The sequence below is a fragment of the Copidosoma floridanum genome, unplaced genomic scaffold (assembly GCF_036245765.1).
Source record: "Copidosoma floridanum isolate Cflo_tuat_1 unplaced genomic scaffold, Cflo_Japanese_pri ptg000004l, whole genome shotgun sequence".
NCBI lineage: Eukaryota > Metazoa > Arthropoda > Insecta > Hymenoptera > Encyrtidae > Copidosoma > Copidosoma floridanum.
The window spans coordinates 15,058,056-15,079,528 of NW_028321881.1; the positions used below are offsets into that span (position 1 = coordinate 15,058,056).

At 32.9% G+C, this 21,473-nt stretch overlaps 1 protein-coding gene across 1 annotated transcript in view; it reads right to left on the reverse strand.

Annotated features, from left to right (window-relative positions):
* The window catches only part of Apoltp (Apolipoprotein lipid transfer particle), a 2,496,658-nt gene that overhangs the window by 26,520 nt on the left and 2,448,665 nt on the right, over positions 1 to 21,473 (reverse strand). The gene's annotated exons all lie outside the window — the stretch shown is intronic.

The following is a 21,473-nucleotide window of genomic DNA, read 5'->3' on the forward strand; positions in this document are numbered from 1 at the left end:
CTATCAGGTATATTATCAAAAGGCACTTCAAGAGTAGAAGAGATTACATTGTTCACAATATCTGAAAAGTAATGTTATATGAAATGAAATTGGAAAAATTAACTAAATTTATTCATTTTAAAACTTTACTGTACCCTCAACTGTGTCTAAACTTATATCATAAATAATATCTCCTATATATAATTTTAGTTCTATTAGTCTTTGAGCTTGGAGAAATGCTTTTTGCTTATTACTTATACTTTCTAAAACATCTCTATGGGCTACATCGAATAACATGTCTAATTTCATAGTAAAATTATTTTCATGAACTAACCTAACTTCTTACAGCATCTGTCAAACTTCTGAGTTAGAATATTAGCTTTCTTCCAAAAAATCAGAGCTTCTTTGACTGCTAAAGCTACACTGTCGTTAATGGTTAAATTTACATGCCTTTTTTCGTTATGAATAAATAAAATACTGAAATTATAAAAAACTCTCATGTTTCAAAAATATAGTCAATGGTATATTCATTGAAAAATTAAAAAAAAATACAGTAAAAAGTATATAATATACCTTTATAGTGAAAAATTAGAAGTTATCATCATATTATCATCCAAATAATAAGGCTTTCAATTTAAAAATTAATACTTGGTACATACATTTTTCAGTATTTTTGTCATTATTTAAAAATTTCAAAAAAGCTCTCATGACATTACAATGGTACTATCATAGAGATATTCTATGAGTAATATGATAGTTGAGCCTAAGGATCCGATCACGAAAAAAAAACAGACAACAAGTGATCCTTTGACCAGGGCTGTTAGGCTGCGATCACATGAGCCAGGATTTGGAAATAGACTAGAGCATAGAATACGATTGATCTTTCCCGATCAAACAACAAATCACGTTCTATGATTAATCAATTCCTGGCCCATGTGATCGCGGCGTTAATGTAAGTTTAGTTTTGGAAGTCGTATAACTTATGTAAGTTATACAAGTCAGCTTCGTACAAATAGAAAAGTGACAGATTAGTAGTAGTAACTTCCGTGTATTTGTTTTCCAACAAGGTTTACTAGAGTGAATTATGTACTTTATAAGACTTGTATAACTTTTATAACTTCTAAAACTAAGACTTCACTTAAATTAACATCCCTGCCTTTGACACGTGATTTAAGACACAAGCAAAGCCATAGCTATTACATTAATTAAGATGAACTGAATCGAGTACTGGCAAGTGCATTAGATTTATTCTTAATTAAAAAAAAAAGTTAATTAATACCAGATACAATCTTTAACAAGTCATTTCGATTACTTGTGGCGTCATCGTCTCGCATCTTTGCCGGGATATAAAGAGAGGATAGGAATAATTTTACATTAAATTTAGATCAAAATATGAGAAAATTAGAATTTTTCGTCTATATCAATTTTCATTCATCGTTGACCTTGCCAGATCTTGCAAATCCCTTTCCTCTGCAAAATCATTGTAAACTGGCTGGTAATGGCCGTTGAAGATCTTTTAACACCATGTAATCAAACTGTAGGTTAGAAATAAGTAGAAAATTATATTCTACGTTGAATTTCACTATAAATTTGCTGCTTTTCTTAAGTTACGAAAGTTTTATCGAGCTTTAATGCGAAAAATCATTGAAAAACGGCCGTTTATCAAAATCAAAGACCTTTTCACGCTATTTAATGTGAATGAAGGTTGAAAATAAGTGAAAATTTGAGAACTATGATAAATTTTACTTAAAGAGTACTATTTTTGTTCATTAACAAGAGTGAAAACGAGCTCATAGGGCTGTTTTATATGAAAAATCGTTAAAAAAAAGCCGTATAACGACGTAAAAGATCTTTTTACGCTATCTGGTACACTCTAAGGTTGAAAATAAGTGAAAATTCGGATTCTACGACAAATTTTAGATACATAATGTTTGCTTTTTAAATTGTTAAAGGTCAATTTTAAGCAAAATCATTCGAGAAATTATATTATATCAAGCATAATACGCATACGTGAACTAAAAATCGTTATTTCAAAATAGGCACGGTTAAATATTTTTTTAAAAATCTGAAAAAATTCAGGGATCATTTTTTCACCAAATAGAAGGTTTTTAGGAAGCGGCATGGCAAAAAAAGATATTAGTTAATAAGGGACACCCTAGTGAATATGCATAATTTCTAGTCTTTGTCTATAAAGAAGTAGACAGAATGAAGCTGTGCTTTATATCTGGTAGTAAAAATCATAGAGAAATGGCTGTAACAGCGAGACCAAGTGTTTTTGTTCATAGGAGATGACACTTCACATGAGCCGGGAAATGACCGTTGCCTAGTATTTAGGTGAGTGTTAGAAGTGGCGTAAAAAAAAGACGTAAGCTAGGAAAGTGATGTGATCCTGAGTCGCGATGAGTACTATAACTAATCACGAAGGAAAAGCATCAAGCGCATAGTGGTGTTTATTTAAATACAGCTTACGAATACAAGCTAAGCATAGATGCCGAATCTCAGTGATCTGAAGTCCTCTTTAGAGCTAGTGAGAGCAGGTACCCTTAGTAATCTGCCACAAGCTTCGTTGTTTATGTTTTGAGATAGGACGATCTTTCTGGTTGCTCCACCTTAAAGCAATATTAGATAGAAAAAAGCCCCGCGGTATGGAGAGAGGGTTCACTAGATACATAATGGTCTAATAAGAAAGTATTTCATTGTACAAGTCACACACTACTACTATTCCTGTAATATCCGTAATAGCATTCCTACTCCCAGTATATCGCAAAAAAACTACGTATTCTTCTACTTCTAGCTGTTTTCCACTGCTGCTGATACGGCTTTTACTACAAATTTAGATTTTTTATGAAATTAAAGACCGTTTATTAATCCGAAAAATCATACTATCTAATTGTTTATGAGGGGTCAGTGACGGTTAAAGCATTATCCTCATGTACGCGTATTACTATGGTGCTTAATTGACACGGGCATGCTTAAGAACTGTAACTTAGGATGGTTAGATGAATTTATCTCTTAGTTGCATGGCTATTTTTGTGAAGAGAAAATCCATATTATATGGCCTAAGTAATATAAGGTCTCTCAATTTTATTTCGCTGAAGTCTCGTTAACAGAAAATACGTGATAGGCTGAATAATATTGTCTTACTACCACTGCTAAGGCTAAGTGGTGGTGCTTCGTAGTGCATTGTTTGAAATAATTGAGTTGTATGATTATTGGCTGATATTATAATTAAGTTAACTGAGACAGTGTATAAACCGCTGTATCACACGGTACTGGGTCTGCTTCACTACTGAGACTTTTAGCAACTTTTAGCCAACCTGAGAAAAATACAGAGAATTTTACAGCTCAGAAAATAGAAAATAAACTTAGAAACAGATATCTTGTACTAATAAGAATGATGAAATGAAAAACAATAACCCCAAGACGAATGTCTTGGTTAAGATAAATGATGGACAGTTTTCAACCGAAGTATTAAAGTCGACTTAAACAAATTTTGATTCTAGTAAGACTATAGCTATCATCCAAAGTTGAATAAGCAGAAAAAAAGGCTTGTAGATCAACTCATATAGCGTAGAGAATATGGTTAGCATTCTTTGGTAGAATAAATATTGGTAGAACTAAAGTCTAATTAGCTACTAAATATGGAGCAGACTAACTTTAAGAAAAAGGGTCTTAGATACTTTGTTTATGCACATTTTCTGATTGACCTAAGTAGTAAAAAAGTTGAAGAGATTTATCAGCTTTTCTACTATAGCAAGATCCTAACGCTTAAGCCCAAAGAAAAATATTTATTTTAAGTGCATTATCTACAAAATTCAAAATGAATAAAAGATGATTCCACGTTAACACAGCTAATAACGAAGGCTCAATGTTACAACAAACAATTAAAAATATGAAGGCAGAGCATACTAAACCTAATACTGAGTTAAAACGAGAAAGTTAGTTCTATAAAAGATGATTCAAGTGTTATTACCATCAACGGATGATTTCAACTAGATTTTGATTCACCTATAAATATACATATAAAAAGCCATACAAACATGTGATGCGTAAATGCAGCAACATCTATGCTCTAGTTATCGACTTTACAGCCATATAAGAAGCATAGACATATATATTGACATATTTTATTCACATGCAGGAACAACTTGTTGGCAACTTTTAATTTTTATGTTCAATAAAGATCCAGCATGGTCACGAAATTTCTTGTATCCTTTGTGTATTATCGATTACAGAAAGTTTTCTTAGATGAAGAGTCTTTCATAATAAGTAAGGCCATTGTCTTACAAAAAATTAAGTTTTTTAAAGAAAAGCATATGCTAAAAAAAAAAAAATATACATGAATAAACTAAAATTTCTTGCCTAAATAAAACACCTTTTAAAATTTTGTAAAATATTTAAAAAGTAAATATTTTATACTAATGACTAAATACCCAGAATTTAAAATATTTCTTTCAAATATTGTTGGTGCATATAATTGTTTTTATATTTATTTATTTATTTGCCACTAAATTTTTTTTTAATACGCTCTAAAAGCTTAAATTACCTCTGCAAATGAGATAAGTTGTTCCAAAATTTGCATACCAGCAGATATGTAAAGTTCTTAAACGTATCCTAAGTAGGAAAATTGGTTTTTTTAAATGTTTTCTTATTTTTTTTCCATTTTAACCTACAAAGACCATATCAGCTACCTAAAATACGCAGTGAAATTTTTTCTATCTAGTGCCATGCTATACGTACAAATCATTATTTATTATTTATGCCTTGCATTCTGTTAAAACCTTTTAGAATAAGATAAATTACCAAAAAATTGAGAATATTTTTTTTAATTTTTTTTTTCTGCTTACATGAGAACCTAAAGATTTTTAAAGATTTCTATTGCTTTAAAAAACTATTGGTCCAGCACTAATCTGCAACTCCAAGCATTAGCAAGACTTTCGGATCAAAAATATACCAAACAACTCGTCTCGTTTATAACATTATGTACTACAAACGGAATTAATTACTTAGATCTACAATATTAAAAACAAAAAATGGTTGTGATACACAGTTATATTTATGATTATCTTTTTTAGACACAGTCTCAACTATTCTGTTTCTAATATTAATAGTAGTATTATTTTTTGTGAGTGAGTTACGGTAATTGAGTAGTATTTTGTTTACCACCAGTGATTTTTAAACCTTAGGACTGACGTTAAAGTACTTAAACCGATCTTTCTTATATATCTTAGTATAAATCCAGCAAATCACAACATTATTATGGAATCTAACTTATGTTAGACTAAGAGTTTTAAGATCACAATATCAGCAATATTAACTACTAGCACAATTTTACAACTAGAACAATTACTCTTACAACTAGAACAATTTTATAAGCTAATACGCAATAATTACAGAATAACTGTGGTTAGGTCGTACTCAGATGGTTGCAAAGTCAGATATTTATAGAGTGCGGTTTTAAATGCTGTGACCGTATCTTTTAGTCTAATAGGAGCTGGTATGGATTTCCAGAACCTCATTGCCGTTATTGAGAACAAAAATGCATAAGATGCTAGAGAGGCATGCGGGATTCGCAAACCAGTCTGCACTTGGCCCGTTGGTCTACGAGACTCGTCAGAAACTGGCGGAATCAATTCAAAGAAGTATCTCGGAATCTGCGTAGTCAGAAGCTTGTACGCCGACACTCCCAAAAAATATTCGCGTCTCCTATCAGGGCGCAGCCAACCCAACCTATCATAATAAGGTTTCATTGTAGCATCGCGGTGGCGACCAAATATGTAACGTACCACTGTATTACAAAGCTGATTTAGTTTAATTATAAGATATCGAGAAAGATCCATTTACATGAGACAGGCATAATCGAGATGGGTTCTAAGCAGGCACGATGCTAGTTTCGCACGCAGTGCGCATGACAAGAAGCGGCCTTTATAGCGCAGTCGATACAAAATGCTGTGAACACGGGAGCAAATAGAAGAGACATGGGCATTCCAAGTCAAATCACTTGAGATTATAACTCCTAGATCCTTGATTTTGTCGCACGGTTTACAATGAATATAGATTTGAAGATCATCTGCGAATAATAACCCTGTACTATGGAAAAGGACTGAAAGAATTGAGTTGATAAAAATGAAGAATATAATAGGCCCAATAGAAGTACCCTGAGGTACGCCGGAAGTTGTTGGTAAAAATTCCGTGCTTCCCCCCTCGGGCTTAAGCACCGCCTGAGAGCGGCCCGACAAATACGAGTGGAACTATTTCAGGGACTCAGCCGAGAAGCCCATTGTGCCCATAACGCGCAGCAAACATTCATGGTTAATCGAGTCAAATGCGCGTCGAAAGTCAAACAACACCAGGACTGTCACCATACCACGCTTCATACCCAGGCGTATATCATCAGTAAGTTTAAGCTTTAATAACGTTGTTTGCGTGCTATGGCCCCTCCGGAAACCGGACTGCATATGCGAAAGCAAGGCAAAGAGAGAAAGAGAGAGAGAAAAAATCTACCCTGCCTATAGTACTGAGCATGAAATTGCTTTGATGTGGCCAAAGTATTTCTGAGGTGGTATAATGAGTAAGGAAAACATGCGAAATTCTTAAGTAGTAGAAAGAAAAAAAGAGAAAGGTCTCTTAGACAATTGTACCCCACCTCTTTCTTTTTCTATCTCCTACCATTGGTACAGTTCCCATAAAAAGAATTATAATCAATGTTGAAGAGAGCTACGCTGTTGCATGACAGTGGTTAAGGTAACGATTCTTGTACCTAAAAACTATGTAATATATCCTCGCGTTGTTAAGGCTCAATCCTTACTCATTTAGTTAACAACTCTAAGGAACTCATATTCCACATCCGTATATTGAACTTTAAAACTGTGGCCTGATAATAGCTACAATGTTGTAGCTGTGACATGTACAATAAGTTACTCATTCTACTATGATTAGTTGATTACACATGCTTAGCCATGCGTGGGACATGTTTACGTTTTGTAAGGGTGGTTCTAGTCCACAATAAAATCGTAGCTCCAATAGTAGAACGTAATATGTTTCATGCGTGACACTACCCTTCAACCAAACACAGACGATGGAGATATGGCTACAGCTTTGCCCCACAGTTTTTCACTGCAGCGAAAAATAAATTTTTTTTGCACAGATAGTCTTTATGATAACCCTCCCAAGGCGTTCACCAATTTGTGAACATTGGAACGATTGACAAAATATACTGATCGTATGATCCGTCAGCACACCGTTGCACTACCTGTTTTCGGAAATGATTACGATCACGTAAGCAGAGCATGGATCACCGGATCAAACCGATCAATTCGACGATCCACTTTTCTGTACACTAGCCCACCCTCGATACTCGGGAAATTGGATAATTAGTGCAATACTATCACTTCCAGAGACCATCGGTTCTGGCAATGAGTAAAGTAGTAGAGGACCAAAAAAACAATAACCCGTTATGAGGTATCACATGTAAGAATATACTTACTACAATTAGTTAAATATACATATAGCCATGCGTCGCACATATTCATGTCTTATAAGAGTAATTCTAGTTCACGGTAAGGATGTGATCCGACCAGTCGAACGTACGATATGTCATGCGTGGTGATGGCTCTCCAGCAGACATAGACGACAGAGTCATAGATACTGTTATGGCCAATAGTTTTTCTACAGCAACAGAAAATCAACTTTATTTTTTGCATGAATCGTCTTTCCATTAGCTCTTCAGAGGTGCACATAGTTTCTTGAGCAAAGCATGAGTCACAAAAATAGACTTATTGGTTGCACGATTTGCTGCCACGCTATTGCGCTAACTCCCTAAGCCGCTTGCAATCAGGGACAGGGAGTGAGTATTCTAGCAATTGATGAAATGGTTGAGGGAATCTGTATGGTAGTAGTCTACTAAGATAATACGGAGGAATGCCAAATGCATTTAACAGTTTTATTTTTTTGTGATTTGGTAGGTACGTTATAAGCATAGTTTGAGTTTGTTTGGTCTTCATTTTTTTAAATTTTCAAAATTTATTCAAGTTATAAAGTTCATCGTTATGAACAAGGTAAACATATTTTAAAAATATTACTGTTTTTTTTAATAATTTTTAATATCGTTCACATGTATAAAATAAAAACTTTTTATGTAATAAGGGGAACGTTTCAAATTCTACTAATGCAGTATGAAACGGTTACTCACTACCTAGTTCGTATCAAAAATGTATGCAGTGGTATGGATCTTTTTTTTGTGCCAGACAATCCATTCTACTTTTGTTATCGTTTCCGTAAGTCAAGACTTTCTTTTTCTGTTGTGTTGTTAATCTTCAATTTAATAAATAATTTGCGAAACTTATCCTAAATCATCTATGCTACACCGATATGATTTGTATTATTCATTTACTACTTACTGTGTTTAATGTAAAAAAGTGCCAAACATATCTTGTATAGTTTTTTACTAGTTAAGAAGTCAAAGAATACAGTTATGAATATGTCTCTATGTTTATGTGTACACTCGTATTTGGTGTCTTGTATCGTTTACTTATAAACAATCCGACACACTCATGCAAAAATACCATCTCTTTTTCCTCCGATTGACACTGTCAGGCGTGCACACAATACGACGCTTTAACCTTGTGAAAGCAAGTAGGTGATAAGAATTTGTTGTTATTTTCGTATTTTGAGTCACAGATAAAGTAACAATTAAAACAAAGATTTTTACATATATGCTGACGCTAAAAATAGAACATTTGTTGCGACGTTTTTAGGAATGTGTTGACACAAGCTAATCGGTTTTTAAAAGTGAACCTCTGCAGTTTAGTCTCCATGCTTTTGGCAATCCACGCACGGCGTAGCAGTGGTATACATCATATGACCAATCAGTTATCTTTGGCAAACCGTGCATTGCTCATGAAGTGATTTGCCTCTGCAGTGAAAGAACTATGGACCATAGCCGCAGTATGACTTATATATTATTATAGTACGTACTACTGGTCAAGCCATATGCTCGCTGTGGGCTTGAATCACTCTTACAAGATGCGAATGTGTACAACGCATGGTTATTTGAATTTAATGAACCGTGGTGATGTATGCTCTTAAATGTAGTAGCTGCTACCGGGCCATAGTTCTTTCAGCGTGCTCTTACTACGCGCTGTCTCTACCGTTTTACCCATAACTAAAACATTTGCTCCCTGTTTGTGATATTATTGTGTTATTGATTAAATTTTCCAAGCTTTAATAAAGATAAAATGCAATATTACTCTGCAAAAAAATAGGGTTATCAAATAATAAAGCTGAAGGTCTGCAATAGTGTCTCCGTGTAGCGTTTGTACAGCTACAATCGCTTTTGGTGAACCAGTACAAAGAGGCAAATCGCGTGATCAATCAGCTTGTTTTAACATTCCGCCTACCAGCCAAGTGGCCGCAAACATTTTTAGAGAGCTAGCTCATTATCTTGGCGGTGGTTCGTACACCCAGTCAGCTTATTTTGGCAATCGGTGCATTGTTTACGAACCTATAAATGTCTTTGAGAAGTTAGAAAAAAGACTAGACTGGTCGAATCACATTATTACCGTGCCCTAGAATCACTCCCCAAAAAGATGAACATGTGCCACGCATGGCTATACGTGCATTTGACAAATTGTAGTGGACTGAGTATGTTCTTATGTGTGATACTTCCAACCAGATAATTATTTTTTCGGTTTTCTACTACTTTACTCATTGCTAGAACGTTTGGTCCCTGTATGTCATAGTATTTTATTGATCATCGGATTTTTTGAGTATCGAAGGCGAGCTAGTACACAGAAAAGCTGATAGTGCTATTGATCAGTTCGGTTCGGCAATCCATGCACTACTAACGTGACTGTAATCATTTCCAATAGAAAGCAGTAACGGGTCGTACGATCAATCAGTATATTTTGAAAATCTATGCATTGTTTACGGATCCGTGTACACCTTCGGAGAGTTATCATAAAGACTATCAGTGTGAAGAAAAATTGATTTGTCACTGCAGTAAAAGAATGTGGGTAATAGCTGTAGCTATATCTCTATTGTCTATGTTTGTTTGGTTGAAGGATAGTGCCACACATGACACATTGAACGTTCTACTATTGGAGCTACGTCTTCACTGTGAACTAGAAATAATCTTACAAAACGTCAACATGTCCCACACATTGCTAAGTATGTATGGTTAACTAATCATAGTGGAATGAGTTTGTTACTACACATGTAACATTTATCACATTATAGCTTTTATCAGGTCATAGTTTTTTAATTTGAAATACAAACATGGAAAATTAGTTCAGGCTTGGTTTTTAGTTCAGGCTTTTAGTTATACTATTGGATAATCTGGAGAGTTGCCACTGCGTGGATCATTGCAGCCTCAGGTGGGGATGCATGCGTGGTTAATTGATAGTGTTTCTGGCGTAGGCATGGTTGATTCTGATCGGGTGGACCAGGATCTTGTTGTGTCTTCTGTGGCCAAATTGAGCTTACTAGTGGAAAATATAAGTACTGATACCAACTCCACAGTGGGGATAATCAAAACATGGAGTCATTTACTCTACTAGCTCGACTTTCAGGCCCCTAGACAGAGAGTATTTGGGTGCAGACGGGCTTTGTTTACCTTTACGCCGTTTGACCAGCTTGCTGTTCTCTACAAAGCCATTACAAAGACTAAGGCTGACACTGATAAATGGCTGAAACGTGTGAAGATCCAAGTGAGTGCAAACTCTGAGAAATCGAGTCAATTGCATTGTAAGAATACTTAGCTAAAAGTCACAGCACATAGTGGAGGCTCAAAAGGATCCTGCGTTGTTAGCTCAAAGTCGTTTGTGCACCATCATGCTATACACTCGATTTACGTGATTTTTTAAGTTATACTTCTAATGGCGCGTTATGCGTGAGAGTCAATCAATGAATCTTTGCCTCTTTGCTACTTGAACAGGCGTGTGTGCGTATACGCCCGAGTTCTGGCGCATAGGTGCTTCCGTAAGAGCTATTTGAAATAGCTAAGGTCAAGGAGAAAGGTCCAAGGCTTTGAATAGCTAGACCTAACGTGACTCTTCTTTCATTTTTAATCTAATAAACTGCCTTATTTAAGCTCATTGTGGTTATTTTATTAGTACCCCAAGGCTGATATCGTATCAAAAATACAAGGCAAGAAGATTATGTGCGTTGAACAAGTTTATTTATTACAATTTTGTTTTTATTAAAAACTTATTTAAATAATATACGATGCTAATTTTTTTAAAGTTTATTAGCAGATCAAAAAAAATTAACTAGTAAAGGTGAAAAGATTACTTGCGTTAAGTGCGTGTATTCAGCGAAGCTCTTTCACTATTTATATTGTACCAAGAAAAACTTTGAAATTTTTTCATTAAAAGATTGATATTATATGAGACATTTAAATATGAACAAAACAAGAGAATAACGGAAGATAAGTGCGTTTATTTAGCACAACTCATACACTTTTAATAACTAAGTAAAAAACGATAGCATTCACATTGCTTACAAATTTTATAACCTAACAAAAAAATAAATAGAGGTGACAAGATTACGCACTTCGAGGTTGTTGTTATAGCACATGTCTTATTGTCTTTATATTTTACTTAGAAAAAGTTTGCACCCCTTTTACTTTAAAAAAAAGGATATTAATATTTTAAAAATCCTATTGCCTAATGAAAAAAAAATTCAAGAGTGCAAAAAAAGCTCACGCGTTTGGAGCAATTCTTTAACTTTTGACATTTAATTATGTAAGAACTCGATTAAAATTTTTTCTAAACATTAGTATTATTATATAGTTTAAAAAAGAATAAAGTAAGAAGATTGCGTGCATCAAGCCCATTTATTCAGAGCGAATCTTTTACTTAAAAAACCATTTCGATTTAAATTTCTTTTAAACTTCATCTCTTGACCAAAAAAATTAATCTAAAAAGGAGAAAAAAACGTTTGTCAGGTGTGTTTATTTGGCACAGCTTTTTGACACTTCAAATTTCACTGAGGAGGGATTTTAATCAAATTTTTTCCAATACATTAGTAATAAATTAGAAATTGAAAAAAAACCAAGACAAAATTACTACACGCATTGTGCGCGTTAATTTAATTTTTTTTTTATTTTAAAAACTTAATTTTCAACAATAGGGCTCACATTTTTAGGAAAAGTGTATCACCTGATCAAAAAATGTAAATAATGACAGTAAAAAGATAACGTGCGTCTAGTGTCTTCTATCGCATTTTACATTTCATTAAGAAATTTGCATTTCTCTTTTTTTTGAAAACTCAAGTTGGAAGGATAGGTTTCTGATATTTTTGAAACTCTATCACCTAATAAGGAAAAAAAAGTCGAGGATGTGTGAAGGTCTCGCGTGTTTTGCATCATTATTTAACGCAACTATTTTACTTTTGACGTGTATTTATGTAAATATAAGATTCAAATTGTTATGGAACATAAGCAGAAATTGAAAATAAAACAAGGAAAGAAAATTACACGCGTAGCAAGTGTTTATGAGGTATAATTTTATTTATTTAAAAAACTTACTTGATAAGGATACAGTTTAAATTTTTTTCAAACTATATTACATAATCAGAAAAAATTAGTAATGGCAAGAATATTGTGCGAGTTGAGTGCGTGCATTCAGTGCAGCTTAATTACTTTTACAGTTTCACTATAAAAGAATTTAATTTAAAAAAAAAATTTTTTTTATTGGTAATATATTAGAATTTAAAGAAAAAAGCATGAAAATAACGCGCACTGATCGTATTTATTTAGGTCAGTTCCATAAAGTCTAAAAACTCACTATAAAAGGACCAATTCGAATATTTGTAAGACTTTATTATCGGACGAAAAAAATTAAGTAGAAAATGTAAAGAGTTAACGTGCGTCTAGAACGATGACATAGCACAGCTTTTATGCTGTTTAAATGTTAGTGAGTAAGGATTCATAACTAACTTACTCCTCATAACTTACGTTTAAAGGAAAGGATTTGAACATTTTAAAATTTTAACGCCTAATTAAAAATAAATCCAAGATCGTGAATAGACCTCATGCATTTAGAGCGTTTATTTAGCGATACTCTTTAATTTTTATTATTTTATTATGTAAAGATTGGATTAAAATTTCTTGTAATTATAAGTACTATACTGAAAATGTAAAAAAAATAAGGCATTAGGGTTATGCCCGTTGAGCACATTTATTTAGCGTAACTCTTTTTTAAACCTTATTATCTGACCAAAAAAGTCAATTACAGAATGCGAGAAGAGAACGCACGTCAAGTTTGCATATTTAGCTATCGGCTTTACTCTTTAAACTCAGCTAAGAGGGGATTTAGCTCGAATTTTTTCCAATAAAGTAATAATATAACAGAAATTAAAAAAAACCCGGTGAAAGTATTACACGTGTTGCAGTCATTTATTCAGGGCTAAATTTTAATAAATTAATTTTAAACAATATTATTTTAATTTTTTTTTTAACTCTAGCACCTAGAAAAATTGTTTATTTAGGAATAGCTAGGAGATAACGCTGGTCAAGTGCGCTTATACAGTACAGCTCTTTACAAGAAAAATTTATTTGTCTTAGTTAAACTCACTTACTTTAAAAGGATAGGATTGAAGTATTTTAAAAAACTCTATTGCCCTATAAGAGAAAAATTTAAGAATGTGGGACGGTTTTAAGTGTTTAGTACGTTTATTCAGGGCAACTTTGAATTTTTGACATTCAATTATGTAAGGATAAGATTATAAGTTTTTTTAAACATAAGAACCACATCGAAAATTTAAAAATAACAAGTCAGGAAGACCATGTGCATTGGATGCATTTACGTAGCGCAAGTGTGTTTGTATTAAAAACTTACTTGAAAAAAATGGAATTGAAGTTTTTTTGAAACTTTATCTCATGCTCGAAAAAAAATGAGTCAAGGCGTGATGATTACTCTTATCAAGTGTATGCATCTTGTAAGGCTTTGTAACATTTGTAATTTTACCATAAGAAAATGTGATTTGAATTAATTTTTTAATTATTGGTATTATATCAGTTATTAAAAAAAACAAGGTAAAAGAGCCATGTGCATTGGACGCATTCATTCAGCACAACTACATAACTCTTAAAATATTACTATAAAAGGATAGCATTTAAATTTCTGTAAATTTTTCTAATTAACTTAAAAAAATTCATTAGATAAAGCAAAAACTTTACGTGAATCTATGGCGTTGATAAAGTGATGTTCTTAAACTGCTTTAATTTTGCTACGAAATGATTTGCAACTCTTTTACTTCTAAAACCTTACTATAAAAAAATAGAATTAAAATACTTTTAAAACTTTATGACCTATTAAAAAAAATTCAAGAATTCAAGCAGGTTTTACGTGCTTAGCATGTTTATTAAGCTCAATTGCTAAATTGTTGTTCTTAAATTATGTAAGGACTAGATTTGAATTTTTTTTCACATATTAGTGACATATTTAAAATATAACAAAAACATGGCAAGAATTTAATGTACGTTAATTAGGTGTATTTAGTGCTACTTTCTTACTTTTCTCATGTGACAAAAAAAGGATTTGATTAAAAAATTTTTTTTTGGAACATTGGCATCATATCAAAAATTTGAAAATTATAAGGTAGATAGATTGCACGTGCCTAGCTAATTCAGCATTAATTTATTACTTTTTAAAACTTACCCCAAAAGAATAGAATTTTAATTTTATTTAAACTTTATTACACCTGACCAAAAAAATCAATAAGACAGTGCAGCTGTTTGTCTCTTTAAATTTGACTTAAAAAGGATGTAATTTAAACTTTTTTTTTTTAAATGGTATCATGTCACGAACTTGAATAACCAGTGGACAGTAAGTGCTCAAATATCTAAGTAGGAAGTTATACTTCTATAAAATAATGTGACAGACAAACTTAATTATAAATATACATATACCTTCTCTAAAACGATATTGAGTACTAAATTGGTAAAAATAATCGTTGAAATGAGTATATCTACATAACTTGGGTGTGTTTGCAATTGACATTGTAATATTTAATAAAAGAACGAATGTAAGCAAAATATTACGGCACAAAACAACATAAACAATATACAGGCTGGCCAGTACAAGACTGTCCGTTTTCATCAAATCTTTTGATGATTTCAAAATAACTTCCTACTGCCACGATGATTGCACCTCTAACGTCACGCTCACATCTGTCACATACGCTCACACACTTATTTTTACTCCATATAGAATACTCAAAATATTATTTTATCAAAAAAATTTAGTAACACCATCCTAAAGTACCACTTTCTTCAATAGGATAATATCTTATGCCAGTTAATGTTCCTTCAGGACGTTCATCGTACATAGATCTTTTTGACCGATATTATTCACGTTAAATGTAAATTTGGAATAATATAAGAAATCCAAAAAAAACTGCAGATCACTTAACTGTACCCTTTTTAATATATTTAATTTAAAAAAATCTCAATTTAACATGTTGCCTTATAAAAAATCTCATAAAATTGCATTTTTATAATGTGTAGGAATCTCCTAATTTTTTCGGTATACAAGATTATTACTTTTAGATAACCCTATTTAATTTTAAAATTGATTTACAAGTTGGTTTTTGAATGAATTTAGAAAGAGTGAATCAAGTATGCGTAAAAGCGTGTATGTAAGTACATCCACAAGAAAAAAACAATTGCCAGCGTGCTGCATCTGTTTGTGCTCCTCTCACCTCTCTGAACTTCTCCCCAGCTAACTATGTGATGAACGTCCTTTAGTCAATAAATCATCTTAATCTTAAAAAATTGGTGATGCCATTAATAAAAAGATTATTGTATTAAGAAAGTACAAGGCAATTTTTTTTTATTTTAGAAAATTTTTAATAAATTTAAAAAAATTGTCAAAACAATTGTTCACTTATTGTAAAAGTAATGAATTAGTAAAAAGTAAGAAAGTATTTATCAATGCGTAGGAGGGCTGCTCTGATGAAGTATGCTTATTTCTAAGTTTTTGAAGAAAACGTTTAACTAAAAAAATTAGTTAATTAAATACATCATTTCTAAATGTAATTAATAATTAAATTGAATTAATTAATATACAGTAAATAAGGATTTACTTCAAAAATAAGTCACTAAGCACACGGTAACATGAAGTAATCAATTTTTTCATACAGGAACCACTCGTAGCAGAGTGGGGGGCCTCAGTTAACGTGCAGAAGGTTGGAGGTTTAAATTTCTTTAGAAATTGTTTTTGTTTTTTTTTCTTCTTTCTTAATGAATTTAAAAAAAGTTAGATAATTTAGAGTCAAAGCATTACTTGCTTTGATAACTCTGCTACTTGTTTTGCTACTACTTTGCGTAGGTATTAACGTACCGTGTGATTGATAATTTCTCATTTAGATAAAGAGTAAAAAAATGTAATTTTTTTTCACGTATTAAACACGGGCGTTTTAAGCAGGGCTATGGAGTAGAATTCACCAGTAGCAAAATAATGAATTCATGGTTGAACAGCATCAGCTCAAAGGATATCAGTTTTTTTGTTATGTAAAAGAGACATCGAGACAACATGCGTGTTCTTTGATTACATTTTGTCTACCTCCCCAGTTTTATTTAGCGAGTACAATGAAATTGGGATTTCCTTTTTCTCATTCTTAAAAATTTAAGATGGATAAAATTTGATGTGGACACTGGTTTTTGTTGTTAGATATTGTGTCGCATCTTTTAATAGGTAGGTACGAAACTCGAGACCTATGAATAATTTTATTTTGAATGTACCAAAATCATCTTGGTTTCATACACATTTTTTAGTATTTTTACATAAGGATGTGTTTTTCATTTTCCCCATAATTCTTTTCTCAGGCTTTGAACTAGCAGTGTATTATTTATTACTCTGGTGCATTCAAAAAAGGTTTTATTTTATTAATTCCTTAAAAAGTCTTTGTCCTTGCCTTGGGTCAAATAGTTTTTACTACATCTCGAACTGTGTCTTATCTTTACAACAATTGTTTGAAGTGACCTCCATTTTTTTGATAAGCAAATTGGCTCTCTGAACAATATTGTTGTCAGACTTTTGAGCCATTCCTCCCTCTCATAACTCATCTAATGCCAGAAATATTCTCTGTCTGTAGTTCTCAGCGTCAATCATTGCAATTATGTGAATCGTTTTTTTGACGCAGCCTCACAGAAAATAGTCCGATGGGCTTAGATCAGGTGTACATGCTGGACATGCTATCAGACCTTCCCGACGTATCCACCGGTATCCGACCATTCTTCTAGCTCATTTCTCCTGGACGGACATTTTTCCGGCATATACTAATTCCGAATTTTTTTTTCCGGATCAATTTTTCGGACACCTTCTTTTCTGGTATATTTTCGTCTCGCACTTATTTTTTCGACATATATTTCCGGCTTAAAAAATTATTCCTATGCAGCTATGAATTCCGAAATTATAAGTGATAAACTTATCACAAACGGCTTTATTTACTATTACAATAAAAAAGATGGTAAGAAACGTTAGTGGGAATGTACGAGGCTACGCTTAGGAAAAGAGTGTAAAGCTAGAGCCGTTACAAACGATCCTTGTCCGGGAGAAGAACTTATAATTTTTAGAGGTGTTAAGGAATCTTCTTATTGGCACCCACGTGTCAAAAAGCTCTGCGTGGTTCATGAACAGAACCTTTAAAGCAGGTTATTTAAATTTTGCTCCAAATTCCATTAAATAAGTACACAGCTTAATTGTTAAGTTGAATACCCATTACCGATCGTGCCTAATATATCTACCCAATTATTTACAGTACTAAGTACTGTTAAACGCAGGTACCCCGGAAGCACGGATACTGTTACATTACCTTTTGTGTATCCATTACTTTCATCGAAACACACATCTTAATATACTGCAGTTTTCCGAGCAATGAAGTCAAGCGCCGATGAGCTTGGGATTCAAGACTTTGTTCCAAATAGAATACTTTGCGATTTCGAATTATCAATCATCCATGCTGCGACGGACATCCATCTAGATGCTCAAATAAGTTACTGCTTTTTTCATTTAGCGCAGTCTCTGTACCGCAAAATCCAAGATGCTGGCTTACAACAGTCATACTCCAATTTCACGAATGAGTCAAGTCGCTTACAAATTTATATGATTCTGGCAACGGCATTTCTGCCTGTCAATGATGTGAGCCACATCTATGATCTTTTGCTTGACGAGGTTACAGATTTGCTTCAACCTATACTCAAATATTTTGGCTCCTCGTACGTCATTAGTAAGTCAAGAAAAGGCCATCGTAAAGCAGTTCCTCCCAGATACCTTCCTCGGCTTTGAAATCAACACGAAGCAGTACTTGACGGTACTCACAAAACAAAAAAAATTAATGAAGGGTGGCACAATTGGTTCCATATTGTTGTGGGAAAGAATCACTCCGATTTGTACAGCTGTCTGACCTGGGTCCAAAAAGAATAAGCCGATACCGTGATAATGGTTACAGAACTCAGCTTGGGTCACAACGTTAAAGTAGCACTAAAAGCTAAATGGGTACATAATAAAAACAGACTACAAAATATTATTTTGAGCTATGACAACTACGAAAAAAAAGAGATGAATTTTTTATGACTAATGGCCTACAACGCTAATTTTTAAGTAAAATTATAACAAATTCAAACAAAATAAAAATAAAAATAAATTGTTTATTATTTTTTTCAAAACGTTAACTTTTCAGAAAAATTAACTGCTGGAAAATTGTCGTTCAGAAGTATTGGATGCTGGAGAAATTCATATCCAGAAAAATGACCGTGATTCGTATCCACCTGCCTCAAAAGGTTTCGTCAAGATGTCTTTTAAAATTAGCTCTAAAATGGACCAGGGCTCTACCATATTGGTAAATGAGTCTTAGAGCGCAGACCCATGGTATGAAATAGAACCTTGCAATATACTGTCAGCAATAGGAACAACCAATCAGAGCTTGTGGACGTTCAAGCTATTGCGGATGATCGAGCTGATGCGGGTTGTGAACGTTTTTATATTTTCGTATGCCTACACTGCCAGAAAAGCATTCTTCAGGTTTACTGTATACAATTATCAGAAAGCTTCAAGGTTATACGTAAAGTAATAAATAAAATGAAATGAGTAAACCATCTGATGAAAATGCAGCATTATGTAAAAGCATAAGTTGTATTTATTCGTCTTGCCTAAAATTTTGATAAAACACATTTTTTGAGTAGTTAACTTAAGTTAATATTTCAGTATTATAAATGCAAGCACTATTATTAAATGCCTTCCAAAGAAAAACTTAATCTATTAAATTACGATTGTTTTAAGAACCTTAATAGCAACAAAGGATCTCTTTTTACTAATGAGCAGGACGATGTTTTCTGAGGTAAATTGACAAAGTTTTCTACTAAATCCTTATCATCGTGTAACCTTGAAGTAAAGCTTATACTGAGATTTATTTTAAGGTGAATTAAGCACTACAAGTGAGCAGTGTATTACAGGTATGGATTCCATAGCATCTGCGAATAAGAATGAAGTCAAAACTCCCGAGCCCCAGAAAAAACCATCAAAAAAAGGACGAAATAAGGTAGACAGCAGATGGATGGAGCTCGATAAAGTACTCATTAACTCAGTGCGGGATGGAGCATGTTTGTAAGACTATGGTATACCCTTGGATCTTGAAAGTTCTCTGGCTGTTTAAAAGGCTTGGTTTGCTGTGAAGAAAGATTTAAATAGTACTTTTTTGAATTAATAATGAAGTAAAAACCTTCTGACTTTTATGATACATAGTATTGATAGTGCAATATCTCATAGATACCTTTGAAGACAAAGACATACAAATGCGTTGGAGGAATCTTAGAGACTCTTATTTTTGAGCTAGAAAAAAACTCACACACTAAGTAGATCTAGCGCTATTCAGTCTAAGAAATCAATTAACTTTTGTTGTAACAAATAAATGCAGTTTTTGAATATTTTATTGGCACAAATAAAACAGTTTTCAATTTCTACTTACATAATACAATATTTTGCTTTTCGTAGGAGAATCAGTAATTAAAGTACTAATTTAAAAGAAATGTCTTGTTTGGATGGTTTGAGTACTATTCATTATTGCAAAACTTTCAACACAGAAAATGATGGTACGTTGTATCTGAATGGTTCCATATTAGACACATCAGACGTGTACAGTCGTGATTTGTGCAGTGTCACTGAAAAATCATAAAAACAAAGTACTAAAGCTTTGTGTTAATGTAGTTCCGAACATCATATTTTCTCTTAGATATACGTAACAATTCAAATATTTATGTATTGCAGATAAAAGAATGCGTATGATAGATTAGGTATCCTCCAACAAGCTAATAAATATTTTATCTTAAAGCACAAAATTAATCGATCCTGGCAAGGACATTTTACTCTAACTAGGAAATGCTATAAGTGGCTTCCGTACAAAGACAGAATGTTTCTGGAGCATAAGTTTATTGGAGGTAATTTGGAAGCTCAAGGGAAAGTTGTTGTTTTAAATAACTTATAATTTAAAACTGTAAGAAGAAGCTTTTTTTCAAGATAAAATTATGTTACTTATGATACATAAAATGAGTTTGCTCTCAATAATAAAGTATTTGAATTTTTAAATTCTTAATGAAATTCTTTGCTTATAAAATTACGATTGCAACAATTAATTTTTTGTTTTATAAATTAGTACAGCTTCTTTTTCATCGCCATTTCACGAATCTTTTATTGTTAATGTACTCTGTAAATCTCTTTTTGTATTCAGAAGGCAGGGTACAATGTAAATGGGCTACTTTCTGGTGAATGGCGTTACAGCTGCTTAATCCTGGAGTACCCAATTCCGTGTCTGATTCACAATGATATCTTCTCTCTCGTTGAGTTTCTTGGAGTTCTTTGGTAACAATAAAGTTGTAAAGACACTCTGTAGCTAAAACTATCATCTCCACATGAAGTGCAGTATTTATAGGCCTCTGGAAAACTCTGCATCGCGTGGCATAGAGACCGAAAACACCTTCAACAACCCTCTTAGACCTACTAAACGAATAGTTAAAAACTTTCCTTTGAAGATTGAACTTGGCTGACCTCGGGGATGGTTGCGTCAAGTATAGTAGATAGGGGACATGCTTCATCTGCTACAAAAACGACTGGAAGTTGATGTGAGCTCACCAATGAAGGATGTCATACATTCAGAATTCCCAGTTACAACTGTTTTTTGATTTCACTACTGTCAAATATTTCGGTATCATTAGATCGTCAGAACCTACGTTAATCATGATGAAACGGCCATGTGCATCTAATACTACAGTGAGGTTGATACTGTGCTTTTTTTTGTTATTAAAAAATTTTGAGTCACTTTTAGGATAAATCTGCAATTGTATTATTAACTTATTTTAGCTCACTTTTTTTAATAATAATTAGTAACATCATGTCACAGTACCTGTACCATAACGTGCTTCCCATCACTGTGATCGTCAAAATTCGCTGTAATCCTATGGCACGAAAAACCGATGCGTAACTCATTTAGGCCCGTGA